The sequence below is a fragment of the Budorcas taxicolor genome, chromosome 16 (assembly GCF_023091745.1).
Source record: "Budorcas taxicolor isolate Tak-1 chromosome 16, Takin1.1, whole genome shotgun sequence".
In the NCBI taxonomy this organism is placed as follows: domain Eukaryota; kingdom Metazoa; phylum Chordata; class Mammalia; order Artiodactyla; family Bovidae; genus Budorcas; species Budorcas taxicolor.
In genome coordinates, this window is record NC_068925.1 from 51,501,900 (window position 1) to 51,523,467 (window position 21,568).

The following is a 21,568-nucleotide window of genomic DNA, read 5'->3' on the forward strand; positions in this document are numbered from 1 at the left end:
CAAGGGCAAGAGGCATCAGTGTGACCCAGTAGCCAGGGGACCCTGATGAGGCACCTGATGGAGGGTGACTGCTCCGAGGAAGTCAGGATGCAGAGAGAGAAGCAGGTCTGGCCACCCCAGAATGAGCCAGCTCACTCCTGGCCATTGGGTTTCCAGTCTTTCCAGACTAGAGATGTGTCTTCCGTTTTCAGTCACTCACAGGAGCCCTAACGAAAGCACTCTCCTGTCCAGCTCTTCCCCCGCCACAGCTCCCCTGGCAGAAACCTGCCCTCCCTGAGTACCCAGCCCACAGCCACATCCACTGGTTCTGCCTCCAGACGACCCTAGACTCACCCCCGCACCCGGGGCCCCAGGTCCCGGCCTGACCATTGCTGTCCATGTGGTTCTTAGAATCGACACAATCAAATCTCAGGGACCCACACACCCCCCAAGCCATGCTGTGGGCTCCCCCTGCCCTGAGGTGGGTCTGTAAGATGGTCTGCAGACAAGGCTGCAGGGTGGCAGAGCCCAGACCTGGCACCCCCCCGTGTCAGCCACCAAGTCACAGCTGCTGTCACACTCCCCCCTTCCTCAGGCTTTCCGTGGGTGTCCTGAGGCAGCTCAGCCCAGCGTGTTTGAATGCCTGTGATGACATCTGCTCATCATCAGAGGAAAAGGGGTGGCTACTGTGACTTCACTTTACAGATGAGCAAACTGAGGCCACCCAAGGCAGGGGTCCCGGCTGCTCCTACCACCCCCGGGGCTCCTGTCGGTGCCCTCTGTCTGGGCCTCACCCCAGGAATCCCTCCTCGGAAGCCAGAAACTGAAAGCACCTGCAGTTGGCTAAATATCTGCCCCCAGGGACGTCCCGTCCTAATCCCCAGCCTAAGCCTCCTCACACGGGGCAGGGACTCTGCTGCTGCTGCAATTAAGGTACGGCCCCTGGGAGGGGGTGATCTTGGATTATCTGGGGGTCAGTGTCATCACAGGTCCTCGTAAGGGGGAAGCAGGAGGGTCAAGTCACAGGGAAGGCATGAGGACAGAGCCTCAGGATATGCCCCTCACTCACCCGGCCCCCAGGGGCTCGTCTGGTCCAACAAGGAACAAGGAGGCCTCCAAGAGAGACGGAGAGATGACTGGCCTCCATTCCCTTCCTTCTGCTGCGGTCCTGGAACCATGCTGGGGGCCAGGCAGGGCCCTAGTGGACAGCCCTGTTTACCCCAAAGGAAGGATCTCCATCCCCACTCAATGTCTCAAAGCAGCCAGCCAGCTCTTCCTTGCAGCTCTTAGCCTCATATGACCACCTCATCCCAAATCCATTTGCTCAGATGACCACTTAGGGAGAACTGCACACACCATCCATGCCACACTTGGTCATTCCCAGGCCGCAAGGGAAAAGCCCCGTTCCATCAACTGTGAGCCCTGAGTGCACCCATGGCTGCCATTTCCCTCCCACCCCAGCTCCTTTTAGCCTGTTTGTGCAGGTGGCCTGTGGGCCCCATCTCCCCAGCCAGGAACGAGCCAGCTCCTGGTCATCTGTAGGCTCGGTTACAAGACCACCTTCCCACCAATGCCGAGTCCTCAGCATCCTCACTGAAACAGTGCCACAATGCACAAGGCGGCTACGCAGGAGACAGGAGTGACCCGGGGTCAGCCCTGGGGTCAGCCCAGCAGCTGCAGAGTCAACACCTCCAATCCCAGTGGCTTCTCCCCTCACTGGAGAGATGGGACTTGCACATCTGTCTACGCCCATGTTAACTTGCCTGCACCCACCTGAACACACTCACCTGTCCATGCTCACCAGCCCACACTTACCCACATGGTTCACGTGGGACCCACCCTCCAGTTCTCCCCTTCCTGGTCCTCCCGGGTCCTGCCAATCTCCTCTCAGCGCTGGACTCCTGCCCCTTTTCCCCTTCCCTGACCCTCTGCCCCATTGTCTTTGGCCTTGTGGGCAGCAGTGGGCCCCACAGGCCTGCTGGCCCCAACCCGCTCCACAGCAGAGTGCCCGCCTGGTCCACACCCCAACCATGCAGTTCCACCTCACAGCCACACCAGGTCCCTCAGCATCCTAACTGTCCACACCAGGGCCCAGGCCTGCCCCACCCCACCTCTTGTCTCAGTTAAAACAGCATCTCCTTGGGGTGGCAGCAGCCCCCTGTGACCTTCTGGCACCTGTATGTCCTCCCCCCTCCAGAGCACAGGCTCCATGTGGACAGGTGGCATACCTGGGTCCCTGAACCAGACACGGGTTACAGGGGCCTTGCACACAGAAGCCGAGAGGTGCGGGCAGCCTGTGATCAGCGAGGCCCACCCTCTCCTCGCTGCCCTGGGGGAAGTGCCCAGCATCCATGGCCATTGCACCAGCCCCTGCAGCTCTGAGGCCCCGAGTCTGATTTCAGTCACAGAGGAGGTAACCTGTGATGCTCAGCAGTTGACAGCCTCCACCCCCTGCCTTTCCCGCCACGTTTGGGGGTGGGGGGGAGATAGAAAGCTTAGAGGAGGGGGTGGGAGCAGGGAGGTTCACACCCTGAACACCCCAGCCTGGCTCACCCCCTCCCCAAAACTGAAACCCAGCTGCCTGCGCCCCCCAGTCATCTGGGACCAGCTTGGGAGCCCATGGCTCTCCTCTGTGTCTCATGATGTGAGAAGGAAAGGCACCCTGTAGAGCCTGGGCCACAGCGGGTGACAGTGCCCCCCTCCACCGCCTCTCGCTGCTGCCCAAACAGGAACCTGGGAGACACTGGCCCCTCGAGCCCCACGTCCTGAGCACCCCCAGGAATTACTCTCCTCCTGGCCCGTGGGTTTCCCAGGGGCAGGAGCTGAGTTCATGTATCTTTCAGGTGAGCAGCAGGAGCAAGGGCTAAACGGACAAGCAGCAGCTGCCAGTCAAGCCCCCCTCCCCACCCCAAGAGAGACTAAGGAGCAAACTGCAGCCCCACCCACTGGGGGAGGCTTCCCACAGAAAATGGCTCATTCAACTGTCATGTTAAACATTTGTCATGTCGACGTGATGCGAATTGATTTGAGAGACAGTTAGAAAGAGCACTAGGGCCACGTGTCCACAACCACCTCACGCGTGTTCAGAAGTGGTGGTGCACTCCCCCACCGGGCGTGAGAGCATCTCCTAGGCCCCGCAGACACACCTGCTTTTTCTCCACACCTTCCCAGTAGTGTATGCATATACATCCCCAGTCAAGAGAAGCTCTCCCCCCTCCCCAGAAGGAGAGGCCTCTTTATGAGAAAAACAGTAACAGAAAAAGTGATGGTGGGGCCATTTTCCCCACAGTTGGCTGCACACCTTTGCTTTGCAGCCCTTTAGGACCCACAGTTGGCTGCACACCTTTGCTTTGCAGCCCTTTAGAAAGACAAGGAGGGACTGTGTTTTAGATTCTTTTCTGCAAAACTGTAGTAAAGAAGAGCAAAATACAAAGAGTTCCGACGAATCTAGAAACAAACCAACAAAAACTTGTAACCAGACCTCGAAAAGCCCACAGCAGACTCTGAAGGAAAAAAATGTAAATTCAAAAGACTCTTGTGGCAGAACAAGGGGTGGGGTGGGGAGAGGACTGGCTCTGGGACCACCCCAACCCCCACAGCCTGGCCCATCTCCCTTCTGACCTTAGGGCCAACCCAGAAGAATGAGCCTCCACCCACCAGACAGGAAGCACAGCTCTGCTGCATCTGATAAAAAAGAAAAGGGGGAGAGGGAGAGAAAACTGGATGTTTTCCCAAACTCCCATCACAGTCCTCCCCAGTGAAAAGGATCCCACAGTGATGTGAACCCCATGCAGGACGTTCGTGACCCACTGTTAGCGCACACTAATCCTACAGTGCAGGCACCAATGATGTGTCTGCTGTGCGTGCCTATGATGTGTCTGCTCTGTGTCCACCACCTGTCCATTATATATCTACACCATGTCTACTACATGTCTATGATACACCTGTTCTGGGTCCACTATATATCTTATATCCACCCTGCATCTACTATGTGCCAATGATGTATCTGCTGTGTCTACCACGTATCTATTATGTATCTACACTGCATCTGCTATGTGCCTATGATGTATCTGCTCTGTGTCTACCATGTATCTATTATATATCTATTCTGCATCTACTATGTATCTATGATGTATCTGCTCTGTATCTATGATGGAGTTAATCTGTATCTATTTATATCTATCTACTCTGTATGTACTGTATGACTGTGATATATCTCTTCTCTATCTACTATATACTATAGATCTAATATGTATCTACTATGTGTCTACAATGTATATACTGTCTACTATGTACATGTCTATACTGTATCTATTATATGTCTATGATGTATCCATTTTGTATCTACTATGTATCTGCTGCTGCTGCTAAGTCGCTTCAGTCTTGTCAGACTCTGTGCGACCCCACAGACGGCAGCCCACCAGGCTCCCCCGTCCCTGGGATTCTCCAGGCAAGAACATTGAACTGGGTTGCCATTTCCTTCTCCAATGCATGAAAGTGAAAAGTGAAAGTGAAGTTGCTCAGTCATGTCTGACCCTCAGCGACCCCATGGACTGCAGCCCACCAGGCTCCTCCATCCATGGGATTTTCCAGGCAAGAGTACTTGAGTGGGGTGCCACTGTATTTACTACGTATCTATGTTGTACTGCATGTCTATGAAGTATCTGTTCTGTATCTATGACAGCTGCTCTGTATCTATTATGTATCTACTCTGCATGTACTATATGCCTGTGACGTAGCCTGTGACTATATGCCTGAGACTCTGTGTCTCTGCTACATACAACCTGGGATGTTCCCCTCTACTGTGTCAGATGCTGATCTAGACCAAGGACACACTTGAACCCAGATCCCCTCACAGGCCTCTGAGGGGGCAAGCATTGACATCTGTTTCACAGGCAGGCCTGCAGGACAGCATCTGGACTCCAGGCCAGCCCAGTATTTCTAAACTCAGTTTCATCCTTAACCTCCAAGTAACAGAGCAACAGACATGAGGGACACACAGTGGACAGGAAAACATACACTAATGGCGGAAGTCCCATCGGCCTGGCCGAGGCCGGTGTCCCTGTGCTTGGCTCTTGTCCTAGCGCCTCTCATTCTATGGGGTGAGGGACAAACCATCAGGGAGCTGTGACTACCACTGGGGGGAAATGGCCCAGAGCAGGACAGGGGCTGGTGAGAGAGGGGGCTCTGAGAGCGGGGCCCTGAGAGGCAGCCCCTTCTGAGGGAAACTGAGGCTCAGGGAGCCTTGTCCTGCTTCCTGCAGCCAGAGTTGACTCAGGCCAGCTCAGCCCAAGGTGCCTGGCTGTGGTCTTGACAGCAGAGCTGGAATGAATGAATGAATAAATGACACACACAAGTTGAAGAAAGAACAAGGCAGTCAGCCTCAGACCCCCACAGAGGTCGTCCCTGGGGTCTCATGACCAGGTCAAAGGAAAGAGAAGGGGAGGGGGAGACAAGTGCCCGGGAAATCCTGGGCCGCCTGGGAAGGGACAGGGAGGATGCCCACCAGCTTCCCTCTGGTTGGAGGACTCAGCTGCTGCAAGTTTCCAGGTTTCTTAAATCACGTCTGAGATTGAAAACTGCTTTGGTGATTAAACACACACAAGAGGCCGGCTTCTCCTTGAGATTAAGCCTTCTGAAAGGCTTTAAGAATTTATCAGGGGCAGGGGGTGGGGGGAAGCCCGAAGCTGTCACAACTAAATTTTGATGTGTGATTTACATATATATATAGAGAGAGAGAGAAAGAGAGGACTCAAGGGTCAAGGGTCAAGGAAAGAGGAGGGGTGGGGCCGGCACCAGAGGAGCCCCCTTGGGATTCCAATGGAGAACCTTTTAATGTCTTTTTACAAAATAAAGTATTTCCTCCCTGTCCTGCTCATTTCAGTAAGTCAGACCTAAGGAAGCCAGGAACCCAGGGCTTCCAGGAGGCGGGACATCACATGGGGACAGCATGCCCCAGGAAAACATGTTGTAAAGATCACGTATCAGCACAGGCACACCTCAGGGATGCTATGGGTTTGGCTCAAGCAAACATAAAGCAAGTAACATGATAAAGTGATACACACAAATTTTTTGGTTTCTCAGTGCAAAGTTATGTTTATACTATACTGTAGCCTATTAAGTCTAAAAAGAATGTACATGAAAGTGAAGTCACTCAGTCGTGTCCGACTCTTTGCGATCCCATGGACTGCAGCCTACCAGGCTTCTCAGTCCATGGGATTTTCCAGGCAAGATGCTGGAGTGGGTTGCCATTTCCTTCTCCAGGGGTCTTCCCAACCCAGGGATCGAACCCGGGTCTCCCACATTGTAGGCAGACGCTTTACCCTCTGAGCCACCAGGGAAGCCCCAAAACAATGTACATACCTCAGATAAAAAATATTTTATTGCTAAAAAATGATAAGTGTCATCTTAGCCTTCAGCAAATCTCACCCCCCTCCCGCCCTGGCCCACTGGAGAAGGGTCTAGTCTCCATGCTGATGGCTGCTGATTGATTAGGGTACTGGTTGCTGAAGGCTGGGCTGGTTGTGGCAATTTCTTAAAATATGAGAACAATGACATTTGCCAAATCAATGGATTCTTCATTCACAAACAACTGCTCTACAGCAGTAATGCTGGCTGATAGTATCTTACACATGGGAGAACTTCCTTCAAAACTGGAGTCAGGCAACTCAAATCTCGATGCTGCCTTTTCAGCTAAGTACCTCTTATTCTAAATCCTCTGCTGTCACGTCAACAATCTTCACAGCATCTTCACCAGGAGCAGATTCTATCTCAAGAAACCACCTTCCTTGTCATCCACAAGAAACAACTCCTCATCTGTTAGAGTTTTATCCTGAGATGAAGCAATTCAGCCACATCTTCAGCCCAACTTCTTCTTTTTTTTAATCAATTTGTTTGTGTCCAGTCATTAAGCCACTAGAGATCTCAAGAAAATCAGAGATCCCAAGGGAACATTTCATGCACAGATGGGCACAATAAAGGGCAGAAATGGCATGGACCTAACAGAAACAGAAGATATTAAGAAGAGGTGGCAAGAATACACAGAATAACTATACAAAAAAGATCTTAGTGCCCTGGATAACCACAATGGTGCGATCACTCCTAGAGCCAGACATCCTGGAGTGCAAAGTCTAGTGCGCCTTAGGAAGCATCACTATGAACAAAGCTAATGGAGGTGATGGAATTCCAGCTGAGCTATTTCAAACCCTAGAACATGATGCTGTGAAAGTTCTGCACTCAATATGCCAGAAAATTTGGAAAATTCAGCAGTGGCCATAGGACTGGAAAAGGTCAGTTTTCATTTCAATCCCAAAGAAGGGCAATGTGAAAGAATGTTTAAACTACCACACAACTGCACTCATTTCACATTCTAGCAAGGTAATGCTCAAAATTCTCTAAGCTAGGCTTCAACAGTATGTGAACCAAGAACTTCCAGATGTATAAGCTGGATTTAGAAAAGGCATGGGAACCAGAGATCACATTGCCAACATCCGTTGGATCACAGAAAGAGCAAGAGAATTCCAGAAACATCTACTTCTGCTTCACTGACTACACTAAAACCTCTGACTGTCATGACTGAGCAACTGAACAAGTCACCAAGTCATGTCTGACTCCTTGCAACCTCACGGACTGCAGCACGGCAAGTTCCCCTATCCTTTGCTATGTCTTGGAGTTTGTTCAAACTCATGTCCATTGATTCAGTGACGCCATCTCATCTCCTGTCACTCCTTTCTCCTCCTGCCCTCAGTCTTTTCCAGCATCAGGGTCTTTTCCAATGAGTCAGCTCTTTGAATCAATGCCCAAAATATTGAAGCTGAAGCTTCAGTGAATATTCAGGGTTGATTTCCTTTGGGATTGACTGGTTTGATCTCCCTGCAGTCCAAGAGACCCTCAAGAGTCTTCTTCAGAAAAGTTGGAAAGTATCATTTCTTTGCGTTCAGCCTTCTTTATGGTCCAACTCTCACATCTGTACATGACTACTGGAAACACCATAGCTTTAATTATATGGACCATTGTTGGCAAAGTGATGTCTCTGCTTTTTAATATGCTGTCTAGGTTTGTCATAGTTTTTCTTCCAAGGAGCAAAAGTGTATTTTAATTTTGTAGCTGCATTAATTACTATTTTTGGCTGTGCTGGGTCTTTATTGCTCCACTCAGGCTCTCTCTAGTTGTGGCGAGCAGCAGCTGCTCTGGTGTGGTGTGGAGGCTTCTCACTGAAGTGCACGCCCCACTTCTAATTCCAGCTCTCTTGCTGTTTCCACCACATCTGTAGTTGCTTCCTCCACTGAAGTCTGGAACTCCTCAAAGTCATCCATGAGCATTGGAATCAATTTCCTCCAAATTCCCATTGTTGTTTAGTCACTAAGTTGTGTCCAACTCTCTTGTGACCCCATGGAATGTAGCCCCCAGGCTCCTCTGTCCATGGGATTTCCCAAGCAAGTATACTGGAATAGGTTGCCACTTCCTCCTCTAGGGGATCTTCCTGACCCAGGGATCGAACCAGAGTCTCCTGCGTCTCCTGTACTGGCAGGCAAATTCTTTACCACTGTGCCACTTGGGAAGCCCCTCCAAACTCCTGCGAATGTTGGTATTTTGCTGATATTCCCATGAATCACGAATGTTCTTACTGGCATCCAGAATGGTAAATCCTTTCCAGGAAGTTTTCAATTGACTTTGCCCAGAAACAACAGAGGATCACCACCTATGGCAGCTATAGCTTTATACAATGGATTTCTTAAATATGACTTGAATGTTGAAATTCCTTCCTGGTCCATGGATGGGGAATGGATGCTGTGTCTGCAGCGTGAAAACAACACAAATCTCGTAGTCCATCTCCATCAGAGCATGACCAGGTGTGTGGTCAATGAGCACTGACATTTTGAAAGGAATCTTTTTCTGAGCAGAAGGTCTCAACAATGGGCCTAAAATCTTGCAAGAAACCATGTGGTAAACAGACGTGCTGTCATTCAGGCTTTGTTATTCCATTTCCAAAGCACATGCACAGTGCATTTAGCTTAATTCTTAAGGGCCCCTTCGCTTGTGTGGGGGACTCCCAGGTGGCTCAGTGGCAAAGAATCCACCTGCCAATTCAAGAGACACGAGTTCGATCCCTGGGTCAGGAGATCCCCTGGAGAAAGAAATGGCAACCCACTCCAGTATTCTTGCCTGGGAAATTCCATGGACAGAGGAGCCACAGTCCATGGGATCGCAGAGAATCGGACACGACTGAGCACACACGCACTTGTATGGCCCCCTTCATGCTCTGAGCTAGATCTTCTGGAAAACTTGCTACAGCTTCTCCATCAACACTTGCTGCTTCACTTTGCACTTTACGCTGTAAAAATGGCTTCTTTCCTTAAACTTCATGAACCAACCCCTGTGGCTTCAGACTTTCCTTCTGCAGCTTCCTCCCCTCTCTCAGGCTTCATAGAACTGAAGAGTCAGGGCCTTGCTCTGCATGAGGCTTTGTCTTAAGGGAATACTGTAGCTGGTTTGATCTTCTATCGAGGCCACTAAAACCTTCTCCGTATCAGGCAGAATTTTTAATTTCCTTCAGGGCTTCTCTTGGTATTCATGACTTGGCTAATTGTTTGGTGCAAGGGACCCAGCTTTCAGTCTGTCTTGGTTTTTGACCTGCCTTCTTCCCTAAGCTTAACCATTTCTAGCTTTTGATTAAAACTGAGAGACGTGCGACTCTTCCTTTTACTTGAACACTTAAGAGGCCACTGCAGGGATTGTTTTGTCTTGGTTTGGGTTTTTGGGGGCCGTGCCACACAGCTTGCAGGATCTTAAATCCCTGACCAGGGATGGAGCTGGGGCCCACAATAGTGGAAGTGTGGCATCTTAACCACTGGACCACGAGGGAAGTCCCCCCATTGCAGGGTTATTAATTGGCCTGATTCAATATTGTGTCAGGGAACAGGAAGGCCCAAGGAGAGGGAGGAAGATGGGGGGATGGCCAATCAGTGGGGCAGGCAGAACACAGCATGCTGACGGATGAAGTTCACCATCTTACACGGGTGTGGTTTGTGGCCCCGAAACAACGACACAGATCACAGATCACCACAACTAACACAGTAATAATGAAGCTTGAAACGCTGCGAGAATTACCAAAACATGACACACACACAGACATGCTCGGCCACAGGCGCTGACCCTCATGATGGCGACCCTGGAGGGTTGTCCATGAAGAATGTTCGGCCTGCAGATCTACAGGCGGAGCCTTGGGAGCAAACCACATACCTCGGGGGACCAGGTAGGGGCCGGGAGGAAAGGGTGGCTCGGGGCCTTGGGGGTGGAGACAGGGGCACTCAGGGTGAAAAAGCGAGACACCAGCACAAAAGCCGCAGCCTCGGTGCCACAAATGGATGGTCCCACAAAGGGTCTGTTTTTCCAGGTGGCAGATTTTGAAATAATTTTAGCAAGAGAGCCTCTATCACTGCAAAATAAAATAAAACCGAGGAAAAGCGTGGAGTGAAGGGTCAGGCCAAGGGGCTGAGACCAGTTCCTTCTCTGCCCCAGGGCCATGATCATGGGAAGGAGGGGTCGGGGGGAGACCCTGGAGAGGAAGACCCTGGAGGGGAAGACCCTGGAGTACCTGCATGCTTTGCAGGGACAAGAAGTAACATAGGCTTTTAACCAGCTGGTTCAGAGCAGGTGCACACAGCTCTCTGCCACCAGGGTGCAGAATCCGAGTGTTCTCTTTCCCTTTTTCCAGACTTAACTTATTTTTGGCTGTGCTGGGTCTTGGTTGCTGCGCTCAGGCTTCCTCTAGTTGTGGAAGCGGGAGCTACTCTCTACTTGCGGGCTTCTCACTGCAGTGGCCTCTCTCGTTGCGGTGCACAGGCTCTAAAGCGTGTGGGCCTCAGCAGCTGCAGTGCGTGGGCTTAGCTGCTCTGCAGCATGTGGGATCTTCCTGGACCAGGGATCGACCCCATGTCACCTGCATTGGCAGGTGAACTCTCAACCACTGGGCCACCAGGGGAGCCCTGCAACCCAGGGAGTGTTGCATTTTCCCTGAGAAAAAAATCCTCGTCTCACTTTCATTGCTTTAAAAATGCATTTCAAGGTTTCTCTGCTCCTTGCACATCATTTGATTTAGCTGGATGTGGACAAGTGATTTTCAGCTTAACTGGAATAGCAAGTAGGTCATAGCTGGGATTCAGGGCTGTTGAACCAACACCTCACAGGCTCACAAAACACAGGACTAAGGGGTGGCCAGAGACCCCTGTGTGGCCCCAGCCCCACCCTGGCCTCCCAGGGGTTCCGCCAGCAGGTTCTCCCAGTTCCTCTGAGGGGCCATGCTCCCCACCCCTCAAGAACCTTGCCGGTCCCCTTCCATGGGCAGGTCCTCACCTCAGGTGTTACCCCTCCTTCCTGGGCCCCCAGCACCAGCCCTTCCCCATCTGGTGTTTCCATCTCGGTGCCACTTACATTCACTACAACCTGCAACTTTATCTGTTTCTGCACATGTGCTCATTAACTGGGTGAGACTAGGAGCACGTCCTCTATGTCATGGTTCTCTCAGTATCTGCCTGGCCTGGAATCTGGGGCCACACAGCTCAGATGTGGGAAAGGAGAAGGGAGAGGAGGGAAAGGAGGGAGGGAGAGGAGGGAGGGAGGAGGAAGAGGAGGGAGGGAGGAGGGAGAGAAGGGAGGGAGGAGGGAGAGGAGGGAGGGAGGAGGGAGAGGAGGGAGAGGAGGGAGGGAGGAGGGAGAGGAGGGAGAGGAGGGAGAGGAGGGAGGGAGGAGGGAGAGGAGGGAGGAGGAGGGCAAGGAGGGAGGAGGAGGGAAGGGAAGGGAAGGGAGGGATGGAGGGAGGGAGGGAGGAAAACTCAGGTTCACATCAGCGAAACACCTGCTTGGGCTCCTTGCACTGTAATTCCACATAGATCTCCTAATTCATTCTCGCACCTCCTGGGGACAGGGTATCCCTGCTGTTCTGTGTGGGAAGGATGGTGTGGGGGGTGCAGAAGGGGAAGAGTCTTTGGTCCCAGAACAGATCCCACACACCCCCCCCCCCAGAGGCGGCACTGAGCTGGTCCAAGGCAGCAGGAGCCTTATTATTACATGAATCTGTGAGTCCAGGCACCAGGAAATCCGAAGTTTAAACCTGACCCTGCAGCTTCGAGGACAGGCATGAGGGGTTGTTTGGAAGCAGAATCACAAGCCACCCACCGCCCCCACCCAGCCCATCCTCTGAGAGAACCCCAGATGGCTCCTCAGACCAGTGCTGCCCCCATGATGGAGGCTTCAGGCAGGGGTGCAGCACCCATGGGAACAGAGTGCACCCCACATTCATGTTTTGCAGGGTGTTTAAGTAAAGCATCTCCTGAGTTTAGAGAAATGGCCTGAAGACCTGGGTCTCACAGGCTGCATTCCAGGGAGAAGCTGCCAGGGCTCCTGGGTTCAACCTGGCTGCGGCAGCACTGCCTTCTCACCAGGGGCCCCAGGCATGGGGGCAGAGAGCAGGGACCCACCACTCCTCCCTCATCCTTATCAGCTGAGTTGTTTCAGATTCCTCCCTGGTTCCCAAGAGAGGCTCCCAGGACCCAAAACAACCACTCCTCCTAGAAGGCCACATGGTGTTTCACACAGGCTGCAGGAGTGTCCCCACCATCCTGAGAAGTGAAGTCTCATTCCTCCCAGCTCCTGCGGGTGGGGGTGGGGGTTGGTGCCAAGTCCACCAGCTCCTGGGGGGGCGCTGCAGCCTGTGCCAGCCTTGCACCCCCAACAGCATCCACCTGACAACTCCACCCCCCCCACACCAGGCAGTAGGAATAGCACAGGGTGCTGGATGGGTCCATCCAGGGCCAAGGGCCAAGGCTGGTCAGGGTGCCACACTCCTTCCACACCAAAGGGTCAAGGGGTACCCCAGGACCAGGCAGCGCTCTGGACCTCTGTCAAAATGCTAGAGACCTGCCCTCCTCCATAAACAATGGAGTGCCAGAGGGCAAAGCCTAGAGGAGTCAGCCTGCCCTGCTCCCCTCCTCAACCCCTGGTGAATCCACAGCATCTTGCTGATCCTCCGCTGCTCCCGGGCTGGGCCCTGAAGCCCCGCTTTCCCCATGTGCATAGAGCAGGCAAAGCTTGGAGCCAGCTTGCTACCCGAGCCTCCTCAGGGCCACGGGGACCTGATCAGTGGTGACATCAAAGGATGCCCTCGGTGACAAGCTAGCAGGACCTGCCTCTGTCGTGACAACTGACACAAACCAGCTACTCGTGGACATCAGCTGATCAGTCTTCCTGACAGTCCTTTTCCCTAAACACTGCAAAACACAAGGGAGAGTCATAGCTTCTCTGCACCGCCAGCAGTAGAGTCCTCTGTGCAACGATTCCCATTCCTGGGTGTGTGGGTGTGTGCGTATGTGTGGTGCGTATGTGTGTGTGGTGTATCTATGTGGTGTCTGTGATTCTATGTGTGTGTCTGTGTGCGTGTGTCTCTGTGTAGTGTGTGTGTGTCTGTGAATGTATGCGTGTGTGGTCTGTGTGTTGTGTGTCTGTGCGTGTATGTATGTATGTATGTGGTGTGTGGGGTGTGTGTATGTCTGTGTGCCTGTGGTGTATATGTATGTCTGTGTGTGGTGTGTGTATGTATGCATGTGTCTGTGTGTGGTGTGCATGTGTGTCTTGTGTGGTGTGTACATGTGTGTGCCTGTGTGTGGTATGTGTGGGTGGTGTGTGTCTGTGTGTGTGCACGTGTGTGCTGCTAACACTCGGGCTGAGGACACAGCAGAGACTGAGGCCAGAGTGGACCCCCGGCTCTGCAAGAGGAGAAGCCAGGAGTCAGAAGTAGACCTGGAGTCTTGCTGCCTCCATATTTTCTGACTCCCAACTTGCAGCCCAGGACCATTTCTAATTCCCATGGAAACACCGTGGGAGCAGCATGGAAGCCACTTCCCCCAGAACTGTCACCCACTGCTCAGCAATACATCAACAACTCTAACACACTAGTGTCGCTTTTGAGCACCCACTGAAGACAAGCTTCACTGATACAAAGATTAGCATGGCCCCTGCGCAAGAATGACATGCAAATTCATGAAGCATTCCATATTTTTTACCACTGTCATCATGGCTGTCAAGACACTAGTCCTGCTGATGGGCAAAGAAGGTGTCCACGGCGGTATGGTCAATAAGAAATGTTGTGAGATGGCCTCTCACCTGCGGCGTTCCCAGTACTGACCTCATCTAGCCCTCCCCTCACCACTCCCCAGTGCTTCTGCACCCCTCTTCTCCCTCCCACACTCCCCCCCACACACACCATTTTTATTTTGGGGGCCATTACCCCACACCCCTTATTGCTGCCAAAACGACATGGGCTGGGGGCCCGTGCTAGATGGACAGACACCTCTGCCCCCAACCCATACCCCTCCTGTGTGTGGCTGGAACACATTTTTGCTTTTCTGAATAAAAAAGGTTCTAGTGCAAAAAAAAAAAAAAAAAAAAGACAAGCTTCACAAAATTCATGTGACTCCATCCCCTGTGTCCACATCTGCCTTCTGAGGAGGCCCAGAGGAGACCCAAGACCAGAGGGGGAAGCGGGGGCTGCCGGACACCAAGACCTGAGCTCTGACCCCCCCAGCGGTCGGCCTGAGTGTCCTGGACACACGGAAACCCCTGCCCCATCAGAGGGACGAAGCCGCAGGGTCACAGAAAGAAAGGAGCAGCTCCCTCCTGGCCACCATCAACCGTACCGAGGGGCCTGTGGGAGACCACAAGAATAGCAGCGAGCCCAGGGGAAACTGGGCAGAGCTTGTAACAGACGAGAGGCTGAAAGATACCGAAACTGAGCTTTAAGAAAAACGACTGGGGAACAAGAAATTAATTCAATGCCAAAAGCAGCCAATATGGGAGGAGGGAGGTGGGCTGAGGAGGGAGGTGGGCTGCGGAGGGGTGGCTGGGGGAGGGCCGCAGCGGGAGCCTCAGAAAAGACCTGATTGCCCCTTGGTGATCACTGTCCATGCTGTGGGCCAGCACATCGCACACAGGAACACGGCCATGTGGGGAGACCACAGGGAGGCCACGGGCCCTGGGACAGCTCAGGCTGGAACCAGGTTTCTTTCATTTCTCGCCAAAGGTGGTATTTAGGGACAGAAGGGGGGCTGCCCCCCAGGGGTGGAGAGGTGATGGCAAAGGAGAACCCTGAAACTGTGCATCAAAATGGAAGGCCATGTGGGCTCTCTTGGAAGGTGGCTGCTCCGATGTGACACACCAGGAAGTCACTGGGAAGTCTCTGATGTGCCTAACTGGGAAATCACCCACAGCAGGTACGACAAGGGGGTGTCTGGCAGGAGATGCGGCCCCCAGGTCATTCTGGGTAAGGGATGTGGACTGGACCTAGCACTGAGGCCCCTACCTGTGCCCACATGCAAGCAGGTGTGTCCACACCTGTGACTAGCTGGCGCATCCCCCTCCAAGGCCATCCAAGTGTGGGCAGGCGCCAGAATGGAGGGGACCAAGTGCTGCAGGCCCTCTGTCCACACCATCCACATCCAGCGTGTCCATACCTGTCTACACAGCACCCACGCCTGACCACGTCATGTCCACATGGTGTCTGCACCCGCCCACACCTGTCTAAACCCAGGAGGAAGCACTTTTCAAAGGAACAGCAGTTGCCAGCTCAGCCCATGGGCTGCCCGCCTCCTCCCCACTGGGCAGGGATTGTAGAGGCTCTGGCTTCAGCCTCCCTCCTGGCGGAAGACCCTCACAGACGTTGCAACATCTCTGTGCATCTGCTTCCCAAGACCCACGACAGGGCATCCTGGTACACTGGGGCTGCGTCTACACCTCGGCTACAGGGCAGCACCTGGAGAGTGGTAGGGCCTTCCCCTACCGTGGGGGCCGGTGCATCAGAGGCCTGGAAGGTTTAAGATGGTGGAGCTGAGTTTAAAGTCTTGGCCAGGACTGAACTCAGAGCCATCCCCAAACTCTTCCTGACGTCTGGGCCTCTCTTCTTTCTGAGCACAGGGCCAAGACCCCCACCCTGTGCCCCACCCCCCTGCCATCTGATCACCTTGAAAACGGCGCCTCCAGCTTTCTCAGATAAACCATCCTCTACTGCTTAAAAATAATTAACTTTAAAAGCTCCCTTTGTACAAAAACAGATCAGCTAAAATCCATGAATAATTTATGCTTGTTCTGTTCACTCTCAAGAATGTAGCTGTGGAGCTCAGCGAAGCCTCTGTTCTAAATGGACCCAAGGCCTTCAGATCCATAGGACACTGGTGAGTCTCCACGGCCCCAAAGCTGAGAAGGCGAAGGTGGTCTGCATTCACCAGCAGGTGCTCCCAGGGGGGCCAGAGTGGAGGGAGGCGCCTGCTCTGGGCTCTGCTTCCCTGGACTGTCCGGAGGTGGGACCCTGCCGCCTGCCCTCCTCCCAGCTGAGCAGCCCACCGGGTGCAGGGCTTCCTTCCTCAACACCAGGTATTCACATCACCCCAGAGATGGCCCGGAGCCCCAGACCCATTCCATCTTGTTCTGTTATCCCGCAGGGTCGCTTCACGTAGCAAAACATGCTGGGGGTTGGGGGTGGGGGTTGCTGATGTGACCAAGCATCTGGGGGTTCTGGACAGACAGGGAAGTCGCCACTGGGCAGACCCCACAGGAGCACGAGGAAGGATGTGCTCATGGGGACAGACTGACTGACTCACGGGGCCCCAAGTACCTTCTGATTCAAAAGTCCCTCCTCCACATGAGCCTTTCTCCTTCGTAATGAATTTTTATGCTATAAAAATAGGTGGTAAGAGACATGGAAAATATCAGAAGAACGAAAAGAGAAGGAAAACTGGTCCATCTTCACACTGACATCACAGATGCCCATCTGTTCTCCACCTGAAGTCAGTTCCTTGGACAACCTTGCTCTGACGTGCCGACCAGCGGGTTCAAGCAGAGGAGGCTGAGCCCAACGTGCACAGCAGTGGGTCAGTCGTTATACACCAACCAGGACAATCAACAAACTCACAGGCACACAGTCCCATTCTAAAATGGACAAAGGACCTGAACAGATGTTTCTCCAAAGAAGACAGACTGGCAGCCGATGAACACGAGGAAAGATGCTCAACATTACTGACCACTAGGGAAACACCAACCAAAACCACCATGAGCAACCACCTCACACCCAGCAGGGTGGCTCCCAGAACACAAGACCAGAAACCAGCTGCTGGTGAGAAAGTGAAGAAACTGGGAGCCTGTGCACTGTTGGTAGGAATGTAAATTAGCGCAGCTCCTTCGGAAAACAGTCTGGTGGTTCCTCACAGAATTAAAAATGGAATTATCCTATGATCCAGCAAATCCAGTTGTGTGTATATTCCCAAAAGAACTGAAAGCAGGGACTCGAAAAGGTATTTGTACACCCATGTTCAGAGCAGAGTTATTCACAACAGGCAAAAGATAGACGCAAACCAAGTGTCCATCAGTGGATGATGGATAAGTGAAATGTGGTCCATCCACACGATGGACGATGATTCAGCCCCAGAAAGGAGAGCCTGACACCCACTGCAACATGGGTGAACCTCGAGGACCCGACACCAAGTGACACAAGCAGACGCAAAAGAACACACAGTGTAAGATCCCACTTCTGTAAGGACCTGGAAGGTGGGTGTCAGAGGGGAGCGGGTGCGGAGTGTCTAATGGGACAGAGTTGCAATTTGGGAAGAGGAAAAGTTCTGGAGACGGATCATGGTGATGGTTACACAACTATGTGACTACACATTAACTACTGAACTGCATACTTAAAAATGGCTAAAATGGTAAGTTTTATATTAGGCGTACTTTTTTTCTTGATGTTCAGTCACTTAGTCCTGTCTGACTCTTTGCAACCCCATGGACTGTAGCACGCCAGGCTCCCCTGTCCTTGACTATCTCTCCTGGGGTTTGCTCAAACTCATGTCCATTCAGTCAGTAATGCCATCCAACCATCTCATCCTCTGTCGTCCCCTTCTCCTTCTGCCCTCAATTTTTCCCAGCATCAGGGTCTTTTCCTCTGAGTCAGCTCTTCACATCAGGTGGCCAAAATACTGGAGCTTCAGCTTCAGCATCAGTCCTTCCAATGTATAGTCAGGGTTGATTTCCTTTAGGATTGACTGCTTTGATCTCCGTGCAGTCCAAGGGACTCTCCAGAGTCTTCTCCAGCACATTTTGAAAGCATCAATTCTTCAGCACTCAGCCTTCAATGTGGTTCAACTCTCACAACTCTGCATGACTACTGGAAAAATCATAGCTTTGGCCATATGGACCTTTGTCAGCAAAGTGAGGTCTCTCTCTGCTTTTTAATATGTTGTCTAGGTTTGTCATAGCTTTTCTTCCAAGGAGCAAGTGTTTTTTAATTTCATGGCTGCAGTCACCATCCGCAATGATTTTGGAGCCCAAGAAAATAAAGTCTCTCACAGTTTCCATTTTTTCCCCTTCTATTTGCCATGAAATGATGGGATGCCATGATCATGGGATCAAGTATGTTTTCACCACAATTTTTTAAAACAAAAAAAACAAAGGTGGGCTGGATTTGGTGCGTTGGCCATAGTTCTCTAACCCCTTTTTTAAAGTGTGTCCATGTACATTGGCTGGTCTTCAAAAGTGGTCTTTACAAAGTGTATTCAATGATCTGCTTGGATCACAATGTCAAGAAAAACGAGGTTCTGCATACTGTATGGAAAACTAAACTAACATGGTGGAAATATTTGGACAGGCTCTCTCTGACACTTCAGCCACGTGAGATCTAAAGTGCAAACCACATGCTGGACACAGGAAACGAGGTGCAACCCTTCATTCCTACAGGTGCGATGGCCTCCCTGGAGAAGTGTCAGAGGCTTCTTCACGACCACATGAGCTCAGGACTGCCTAGTGACTGGGCCCTCCTGTCCGTAAAGCGGCAGCTGCAGAGTAGGACGTCACAGCCTCGCCACGTCCTCCGCGTGGTATGATGGACCCTGTAGGGACACTGGGCTTGGGGTCCTGGTCAGCGGGGTCCTCTGTGGTCAGTCACACACCATTCACTATAAATCCTCAGGCATTTTTCTTGTTCCCAACTGGGAGAGGATGCCAAGGACAGCTGACCACAAGGACCACAGACCTGCCAGGCTGTGAGCTTGTGGGGACCCCAGGATTCAACTTCTGCAGGTCCCATTCTGGCTGAATTGCATCCCCCCAAACCCAAATGCTAAGTCCTGACCCTGGTACCTCAGAATGTGCCCTCATTTGGAAATAGGGTCGCTGCAGATGTCTGAAGTTAGAATGAGGTCACAGGGTGGCCCCTGATCCGAATGACTGGTGGCTTTATAAAATGATTCTAAATGATTAAAATACATTGAGAGTGATTGCTGGTCTGGGATTCTGTGCCAAGGCAATGATGAGTCGACCAGAGGGGCTGACACAGCGCAGCCCAGGGGACCCTGCCGCCCCCAGGGCCACTAGCAGCTGCCACCCGCCTGCAGCCAAGCTGAAGATGGGGAGGAATTCTAACTAACGTGATGCCTCCACAGCACGTGAGACTAGATTAGAGTTTAAAAGGATCCACTCGCTGGGTGGCTCCAGAAAGGGCAATTAAAATTTTTCCTTTCTGTTTTATTGACTGTTTCAAATTTTCTGCGGTCAACATGTGCTTGCGGTTTCAACCAGAAATGCTGTCTAAATACAAACTGGAAAGTCCTGTCTGTCTGATGGGGCCTTTTTGTCCACTCCTGGTCACCACCATTCCCCCCAAGATGGCGAGTGAAGATGCTGTGGTGGCGGAAGCTTCAGGGAGCGGCACACGTGATCCAGCCCTGGCTGGCTTGAGGCCCTGGCAGGCTGACCCACATAGCAGGGCTGCCAGTCCTCCGGGGCAGCAGGCGGCATGTGCAGCCCACTGCTGACCGGTCCTGGGGTTGGGGGACCTTTGGCGCAAGGAGGGGACATCTTCACAGAAGCTGATAAATGCCCAGGGAGACTGCACCTGAGATCAAAGCAGGCTGACTCCAACCTCTAGCACAAGAGTCTGTGTACTGGGGGAGAGGACAAACTGTGTGTGTGTGGGGGGTCTTCATGGAGAGAAGGACAGTATGGAAGAGGTGGGGAGGGATATGGGGCTGGGAGAGGGTGGGGAGGGAGATGGGGGTGGGAATGGGAGGGGGCAGGAAGGAGAAAGGGATGGGAGGGGGTGGGGAGGGAGATGGGGTGGAAGGCGGTGGGGAGAGAGACAAGGGTGGAAGGGGGAGGCCTGCAAACCTCCTGACACAGCTGCCTTTGCAGAGGGAGGTGGGGGCTGGGGCAGCAAGGGCTGCAGACCCTGGCGAGAGGGAGGTGGGGGGTCATGGGGAGTCACAGTCCAGGGAGAGCCCATTTAAAGGCTCTGTCAGGCTGTAGGGGCGGGGTCATCAGGTAAGGGGGCGGAGCCTGGGCCAGGTAGACCTGGAGAGGCTGTGACTGTCCTCAGGTCACATGAGAGGGAAAGAGCAGGATGGAGGTAGTAAAGGCCACAGAGAAATGGAGGGCGCAGAGAAAGCCGCTATTCAGCCATGGCTCTGCCCCAGCAGAACAAAGGATGCCTTCAGGCCACGTGTCCAGGAGGCCAACACGTGCCAGTCACCAGGCAGCCAGCCCCTCATGCTGTCCCCACAGCCCACCTGCAGCCCCACCTCGAAGCCAGGGCTCCCCCCAAGGCTGCCTGGACACTGCCTCCACCGCTGCCCCCAGGGCCTCCACGCTAGGCACAAGCTCCCTAGGGGCACAAGCTCCCTGGAGGCCAGCCGGATGGGACACGCCTGCCCCATTAGGTCACACATCCTTCCTCGGAGGGTCACTTCTCCACACACGGGGGCAGAAAGATGGCACCCCAACCCCCTAAATGCTGGCTTCAGAAGAAAAACCACCTCAGCTTATTCATTTATTCTTCCCACAAGTCTTCTTCATGACATAACACACACACTGCTCAGATATCTTATCACAACCCTGTGCTAACAACAATAAGAATTTCTGGATGAGGAGATAAGACCAAGAAATGTCCCCTCCCCTCCAAAAACCCCCAAATTATGCAAGAACAAGGGAATCATTAAAATGCTTTTGAGCAAAGGCCTTACTGGTGGCTTGTAAGTGCAAGGACTGCCTGGCATCTCAGGGAGGTGAGACCTGGCTCACTGGGAGGCAGGGCTCTGCCCAGCTGTGGGCACGGTCAGCCTATAACAACACCATGACTCTAAGCTATGAGGCAGCAAACCTGTCTTTTATTCTGTTTCTCACAGAACTCTGTTTAAAAGCAGATGAGAAGACGAGAGTTCTCAGGCTCTGCTGTACAACATGGGAATATGGTTAACACCCCTGAACCACACACTAAAAGTGGTTAAGGTGCCCTGTTAGAACGACCAAAACCCAGAACACAACGGCACCAAATGCTGGTGAGGACTGGAGCAAAAGAAACTCTTCACTGGCTGCTGACAGGAATGCAGATGGTGCAGCCACTTGGGAAGACAGTTCAGAGTTTTCTTATGAAACTAAACACAGTCTTACCAGACAAGCCAGCAGTAACACTCCTTGGTGTTTACCCAAAGGAGGTGAAGACCATGTCCATACAAAAATATGCCCTCAGATGTTTACAACAGCTTTATTCATATCCGTCAAA

At 52.5% G+C, this 21,568-nt stretch overlaps 1 protein-coding gene and 1 non-coding gene across 3 annotated transcripts in view; one reads left to right on the forward strand and one right to left on the reverse strand.

Annotated features, from left to right (window-relative positions):
• The window catches only part of PRKCZ (protein kinase C zeta), a 99,593-nt gene that overhangs the window by 47,697 nt on the left and 30,328 nt on the right, over positions 1–21,568 (reverse strand). The window lies entirely within an intron of this gene.
• LOC128061929 (U6 spliceosomal RNA) lies at positions 13,935–14,036 on the forward strand. Its single transcript, XR_008200779.1, has one exon. It is a non-coding gene; the product is annotated as a U6 spliceosomal RNA (small nuclear RNA).